Here is a 7,988-nt window from a genome sequence, read left to right as displayed (position 1 = left end):
TTGCACAGGGATCCCATCTACAAAATAACAGATAAGCATACGGGGATTGCTGACTTTACATTAGATGTGGGGGCTGGAGAGATGGCTCAGTGGTTAAACATCCAAAGCAGGCCGCTCACAACCTCCTGTAACTCCAGCTCTAAGGAATATGACAGCCTCTTTTTACATATATGGGCACTTGCATGTGTGTGTGTGTGTGTGTGTGTGTGTGTGTGAGACACACACAATTTTTTTTTAAGATTTATTTATTTTATTTATATGAGTATGCTGCAGTTATCTTCAGACACACCAGAAGAGGGCATCAGATCCCATTATAGGTGGTTGTGAGCCACCAAGTGCTTGCTGGGAATTGAGCTCAGGACCCCTGGAAGAGCAGTCAGTGCTCTTAACCACTGAGCCATCTCTCCAGCACTGTGACACACACAATTAAATAACAAATCTTATGATTTAAAATGAATGATAGACTTTCCAGGGCCTGGGAATGACACCCAGAAAGAGGATTGGCATCCCATAGATAGGAAGATAAATTTATCGGAGTAATTTTGTGAAAAATCCATTATCATTTAAAATATCAGGCAGCTGAGAAAAATGGATTCCTGACAAGTGCCTCAGCTATCCAGTTTGTCTATCCAGAGTCACGGAGGAAAGACTCAGAGTGAAGACACAACAGGTAGGTACAGACAAGGGAGCTGAGATGCTCCAAGTGAATAGAACATTGGGATGGGTGCATCCCTTACACATGTGCACACCGGGCTGTGGCCCATGCGGGCCAGCTTCAGGTGCTACAGGACTCATCGCGCTGTGCTCAGAGACTGAGAGCCATGTGTGTGTGTGGTCTGATTAAATTTATTGTGAAGAGCAAAAGTGTTCACCTCTGCACTGTTCGTGCTCTCCAAAGCCCTTCTGACAGGGTCTCACTGTGGATTTCTGGCTGGCCTGGAACTCACAGAAATCCACCTGCCTCTGCCTTCTAAGTGCTGAGAAAATTCCTAATGGTAAAGTCAAGTCAAATCAAATCAAATGTATGATTCCTAATGGTAAAGTCAAGTCAAATCAAATCAAATCATATACCTTCTTTTTTCATTCAAAGCAAATGCCCAAATAAAGAAAACTTCATCTGTTTATGATCTTTTCTCTAATGAAAAATTAACGAAACTAAATATTTTAAACTAGTGTTTATAAACTTGTGTTTATTGTGGACTTTTATTATTTAGCAAAGAATGGGTATGAAGCAAGTAGGGACTGGCTAAGCCAGTTGTGGTACATGAGCCCTGTGGCTGGGAGACGTGTCTGCAGCGCCGGGGCACAAGCCTGGGAGCAGTGACATGGGGTGCCAGGATGAAGTCTGTCACGGGAAGGGAGGCTAGCTGGACACTCAGTCCTAAGGTCCTTAGAGAGGAGAAAGGTGAAGGATGCAACCACTCTCTGGGAAGAAAAGCATGTGAAGAAAGTGACTCTTACTAGGAAGATCCAAAGCTCGCCAAGAGCAGAGAGCAAGAAGAAAAGCGTTAACACCAGTTGGTTACATCATCTTCAGACCCAGTACCTGCTCTGATCGTTGCTAGGTATGAAAGACAGGGGCTGGGTCAATGAGTTAAAGCAGCAAACAAGAACAGAATGGAGGTAGTAGATATCAACACACGCAGAAATGAGGGGTGATGTTTGGTTAGTAGAAAACTGTCGTCTTACCTTAGCATTTATTGTCTACCTGCTGCATGCCTGACAGTTACTTTATGTATGACATTATTGCCTTTACTCGTCAGAATGAGCTCACCCACTTCACACAAGGCGAACTCACTCACTCATGAGAGAAGAATGAACCAACATCACACGTGAGTGTCCTCAGGTCATACTATTTCCCAGCATCCAGTGATTTCCAAATGAAGATCACAAACAGAACTTAAAAAGGAGAGGGGAGGAGCCTGGGGAATAGCACAGAGTGTCCAAGTTTGTGAGTTAGGTATTGTTTCCTGAGTTATTTTAGTGAGCCTTAGAATTCAAATATGATATCGTTCCAATTTTAGTATATGTTCTGCTGAAGCGAGCACTTAAATATGATATCAATGTTTATATTTGCTACATGTCTGACGTGTTTCTTTTTATTATTTTATTATGCATATATGTGTCTGTGTAAGGGTATGTGAGTGCAGTGCCTGAAGAGGCCAGAAGAGGGCAGCACATACTCCGGATTTGGAGTTGCAGGTGGCTGTGAGCTGTAGGTGAGTGCTGGGAACTCTGGTTCTCTTTAAGAGCATCAAGTTCTCTTAACCTAAAGCCTGCCGGGATAAAGGGAGAGAGAAAGCAGGCGGAGGCAGGAAGAGCCTTCGGCATAATGTAAGGGTGACTGACGCCTGTCACAGGAGATGGGAAGACTAAAAGGAAGGGCCTTATACCACAGCACAGCTCTGAGAAAGTCCCTGCTGGGTCACCAAGGAGTCCCCCTTAGTGGTTTCCTATTAGAGGGATCCCACTTAGGGTCACTGCTGGTTATAAGCATGGACTGGCGATCCTTAAGGAAGGCTGGTCTCCACATGAATACGGAAATGAATCAAAGTGGGCAGCAGCTAGAGGTTCCACAGAACACACGTGACACCGCCGGCTCCCATGGTCTAGCTACCTTTCCGCTAATCTTTTCGTGTGTCACCTTCACTGATGTCTCACTGAATGCCAACCACATGGGCGAGCTTTCTCTGCTCACATCACACAAGCAGGTTGGTAGGATCCTGGAGGGACCATACAGCCTGCAATACATCACCAGGCCAAGGTACCCCTCGGGCTGACAACCCACGACCCCTGTTTTTCCAGAAGTCTGCTTTCAGCCACTCCTCTTCCCAGAGTTTCCCTTTGGATGTGCAATTTAAGATAGCCTCGACTATCTCCCCACTCGCCTTTTGTAATTGTGGTGCAGCTTTAGCGTGGAGAAGTCTTCCACATTTAAAACTGGAGGTTTGGACCCTTGCAAAACGGCATTCATGAGATGAACTCCTGGGGGGCTCAGAAGGAAGGAAGGAAAGAAGGGAGGGAAGGAGGGAGGGAGGGAGAGAAGGAGAGAGGGAAAGAGGGAGGGAAGGAGGGAGTGAGGGAGGGAAGGAGCGAGGGAGGAAGGGAGGGAGAGAGGGAGGGAGGGAGGGAGGGAGGGAGGGAAGGAGGGAGGAAGGCAGAAGAAACTAAGACTTAGCCAGGTTTGGTGGTGCACTCTGCTAGTCCCAGCACTTGGAAGGCAGAGGCAGCAGATCTCCGAGAGTCTGAGGTCATCCAGAGTAAGGGCCTCATGAAAGAGAAAAGCAGTAACAATGAAGTCTTCCAGCAGTGTTTCATAACTGAACACAGACAGACACGCACAGAGGCCCTAGGACGCAGAGCTGAATCAATTTGCAGAGTACAGTAGCAAGGGTAGACAATAGCTTTGACCTTCAACAAGTCATTTAACCTTTCTAACATCTGCTTGCCCCTCTATAAAATGAAGGGGGGGGTTACACGATCCTCGAGGCCTCTCCCAGCACTAACATTCTATGAAATAAAAGTCAGCGCACAGATTAATTGGGTTTCTGAGCCGCAAGCAATTAATTACACTATGGCTGCCCTTTAGCGGCCCCATCACAGAAGAAAATGAGATTCCACTGGCAGATTGTAATCTGCACCAACTCATGTTCATTTTTAAGTTCAACACTTTTTAAGATTTGTAAATTAACACATTCCCAAGAGGTTTCTAGGCAAGGAGTCGGGCCTGACAGACAAATGCTGACTCCTGAGTCCTTAGCTCTTTCTGTTGCAAACGGTGGCTGTGCAGACTTCCGCGGTAGCCAGGACCTCCGTAGGCACAGCAGAGGTCTGTAAACTGGCCGTGGTCTTGTGAAATTCTTCACCGGTTCCTACGTGCTCGAGGCTACATATGGTCAGGCAGCCTGATCCCGCCTGAGCACACTTGCCTTCCTCTTTGATTTTCTGTGTTGACTCCGGGTGTGACGTGTCCATTGTACAAGAAGGTGGGTGTGCAAGTGCCTGTCATTCTGAAACACACAAGTGGAGGCCAGAACAGGATGTCAGGCGACTTTCTTTACCATTTCCTGTCTTACTGTAGCCTTGAGACCGGGTCACAGCTAGAAGCATGCTGTATAGACAAGGCTGGATGGCCCGTCAACTCTCCAGATCTGCCTCTGTCTTGTTCCCTGGGACTGGTGACACAGACACAATCAACTGTGCCAGCTTTTATTTAGGTAGTGGGGATTTGAACTCTGGTCTTTGTGCTTTCACAACCAGCACTCTTTCCCCACTCTTACCCTCTGAGCCATCTCCCCAGCCCTTGTTTTTTCCTGTGTTCGCTCTGCCTTCATTTGGACTTGGTTGAGTTAGTTAATAAATGTTACTTTTTTAAGCAAACCACAAAATCAGTCTTGATTTCCACTTAAACTATTGTAATCTCTTTTTAATGCCCATCTAATTAAACAGTACTGCTATATCCTCTAGAATATTGTAGCTCATATATATTTTAGACTATGGAACTTAAATGCCAATGAGGCATAGAGGTGACACCTTTGATCCACACCTTTGATCCCAGCACTCACACACATACCAAACTCTCACACACAATGATAACAACTAAAATTAAAACACATAACACCATTTTGCATATTTTAATAAGAATGACTAGACTACCTTCATCGAATTGCTGTCAGTTCTGTATTGGGTTTGTGAGACCATTTTACACCCTGACATACATGTCTGTTCACTACACCATGGCTCATAAATTTTTTCCTAAGATACTTTTTAGTGCACAGAAAATTTACATTTATTGCAGTCAAGTTTACTAAATGGATTTGTTTGGTTTTAATCTTAAGATCACTTTTAAAGCATGAGGAGATAAAGCTTCTAAAGACACAATTTCAATTCTCCTGAGATTGAATACATTTAGAATACTATGGGCCGAGTCCCCAGTTTTACTCTAGGAACCTTGTGGACACTATAGGTTTAGAAATAGCCAGAGCTTCCAGGGACTAAGCCACTACCTAAAGACTATACATGGACTGACCCTGGACTCTGACCCCATAGGTAGCAATGAATATCCTAGTAAGAGCACCAGTGGAAGGGGAAGCCCTGGGTCCTGCTAAGACTGAACCCACAGTGAACTAGTCTATGGGGGGAGGGCGGCAATGGGGGGAGGGTTGGGAGGGGAACACCCATAAGGAAGGGGAGGGGGGAGGGGGATGTTTGCCCGGAAACCGGGAAAGGGAATAACACTCGAAATGTATATAAGAAATACTCAAGTTAATAAAAAAAAAAAAAAGAAATGTATATAAGAAATACTCAAGTTAATAAAAAAAAAAAACCTGCAAGATAAAAAAAAAAAAAAAAAAAAAAAGGTTTAGAAATAGACCACTGGGATAGGGGGGTGATAGCAGGGAGCCACACACAGCTTTGCTTCCTACAGGAGACAAAAGTCATTCTTGCTTTGTGTGCAATATGGTTCACTTGCATGCAGTAACAACGTGACCATGTATGTGCCCGGCATGGTGGAATATGCTTTTAATCCCAGCACTCGGGAGGCAGAGGCAGGCAGACCTCTGAGTTCAAGACCAGCCCAGTTTTCAGAGAAAGTTCTAGATCATCCAGGGATATACAGTAGCCCCTGATTTAAACACACAGACACACACACACACACACACACACACACACACACACATACACACACACACACAGTTTAACTTAAAAACTATCTCCACTTTTACTGTATTATATCTTTTTGATAGTGGGCAGTTTTGCCTTAATGTTGGCTACAGACTTAAAGGCTAGGGTGTGTGTGGCAATTTCTTAGAATCAAACGGTAAGGACATTTACCTCTTCTTCATAAAATAGTCCCCTGCAACATGCAAGACTATCAGATGGCATCTTACCTTCACCTGCAAGGATGGGGTCTATGCACACAAAGCCTGCCACTGTTGGATCAATTAAGTATGTGTGGTTCCAAACAGTTTTATTTCAGCAATGGTCAAAGCATCTTCAGAAGGAGAGCCCACCCCAGGAAAACCACTTTCTCTGTCTACACAGCACAGTGTTTCTTCCTGAAAGATTTTATGATAGGTCGCCCTGATCCCATCCCATCTACAGGATCCCCCTCTAGTTCTCTTCCTCCACACCTGAAGTCTCTTCATCCACTAAGTCTAAGCCTCTCAAAGTCACCCATGAGGACTGCAATTAAACAAACAAACAAACAAACAAACACCTTCTAAAATCTGTTTTGTTATTTTTTACCTTTGCCCCATTGTAGGGTTTGAATGAGAATGGCTCTCAGAGGCTCATATATTTGAATGTTTTGTTTCCAGTTGGTGGACAGCTTAGGAAGCATCAGGGGGTATGGCATTATTTTTTTTCCGTCAGTCTTGCACTTTATTGTCACTGTCATCGTCTCAGGCCTTGGCTGCGTACGTGGGCAGTGGTACAGCTGCTCCTTCCACTGCTGCTTCTTAGTCTCCAGCTTCTCTTCATGAGCCGGCATGGCTCTGGTTTTCTTGGGTCACAGGTCCAGGGACCTTGTACTTCTTTCCCTTGTAGAATTTCCTGAGGTTTTCCTTTTGAGTCTGATTAATGACAGTGAAGACGCGGGTGATGGATTTGCGTACGACTCGTATCTTGGAAAGCTTGGACGCGGCGCCTGTCACTTTGACCACGCGAAGCTGGGATGGTTCCACCTTCAGATCATCCGGTTGTCTCAACAACTCCTCCTTCTTGCCGTGCAGGTCACGTGCCTTAATCTTGGCCATTGCTGTGTTGTTCACGGCTGAGGCCACAGGGTTCGAGATGGGAGTGGCATTTTTGAAGGAGGTGTGGTATTGTCAGAAGAAGTATGGTACTGGGAGCAGGCTTCGATGTTTCAAAAGCAGATTCCAGGCCCAGTCTTGCTCTCTATCTGTCACTTTTAAGTCGGATGTGAGCTCTCAGCTACTCCTTAAGTATCACACCTGCCTGCCCCGCCCGCCCTGCTAGGATGCAATGGGTAGCGCATACCTTAAATAAACTTTCTCCTGAGCTGTGGAATGAAGAACGGATATTATGCAGGAAGACTTGAAGACAATATTAATTTCATTTTACATCCCTGTCAGAGCTCTTGTGCTGCCAACCATGTGTGTTTCAGTAAGCAGTTATGTTTTAAAAGAAGCTATTCTTCTGAGCATGTCCCCACCATGAACTGCAACTAGTCAATGCGGTGTATATTAGCTACTTCTCTGTTGTTGTAATTAAATACCGTGACCAAAAACAACTTACGGAAGAAATAGTTTATTTAGGTTTATGAGTCCAGAGGGATAAGAGTGTATCACGGCAGAGAGGCATGGTGGCAGGAAGCTGATACATCACATCTCAACTTCAATTAGTGAGAGAAAAGTGGACATGGTGCAAGATTAGGAACTCTTAAAGTCCTCTCCCGGTGACACACTTCCTCCAGCAAGGCTGCACCCCCTAAACCTCTCCAAACAACACCACCAACTGGAGACTGGGTGTTAAATATCTGAGCCAATGAGGGGTGTAGTGGCTGTTCCTGGTTGTCAACTTGACTATATCTAGAATGAGCTATAATTCAGAATTGGAAGGCTCACCTGTGACCATGATCTTGAGGCTGGGAGATACAAGTTTCTGACCTGGATCTTGGCATGGAGAGCTTGAGGCAGAGTGATTGTGAATCCCAGGAGATCTCTGAGTTCAAGGTCATCTGGGACAAAGCAAGTCCCAGATCCAGGTGTTGTGGTACACACTTTTAATCTGGGACACACCTTCTTCTGAAGACCTACATAAGGACAGTGGAAGAAGGAAAACTCTTCTTCATCTGCCTGCCTTGTGGGACTGAGCCACTCACTGCTAGATCCTTGGACTTCCATTCACAGCCGCTGCTGACCATGGTTGGGGAGTTGGACTACAGAGTGTAAGTCATCAACAAATTCCCTTAATGTATAGAAACTACCCATAAGTTCTGTGACTCTGGATAACCCTGACTAAGA

General features: G+C 45.2%; 1 pseudogene; it reads right to left on the bottom strand.

Annotated features, from left to right (window-relative positions):
- Positions 1 to 6,404: 6,404 nt before the first annotated feature.
- Rpl35-ps6 (ribosomal protein L35, pseudogene 6) lies at positions 6,405 to 6,991 on the bottom strand (annotated as a pseudogene).
- Positions 6,992 to 7,988: the final 997 nt, after the last annotated feature.

The sequence above is a fragment of the Rattus norvegicus genome, chromosome 8, assembly GCF_036323735.1.
Source record: "Rattus norvegicus strain BN/NHsdMcwi chromosome 8, GRCr8, whole genome shotgun sequence".
NCBI classification, from domain to species: Eukaryota; Metazoa; Chordata; class Mammalia; order Rodentia; family Muridae; genus Rattus; species Rattus norvegicus.
Note: the sequence above shows the minus strand (reverse complement) of the source record. Positions and strands in the feature narration are given on the sequence as shown.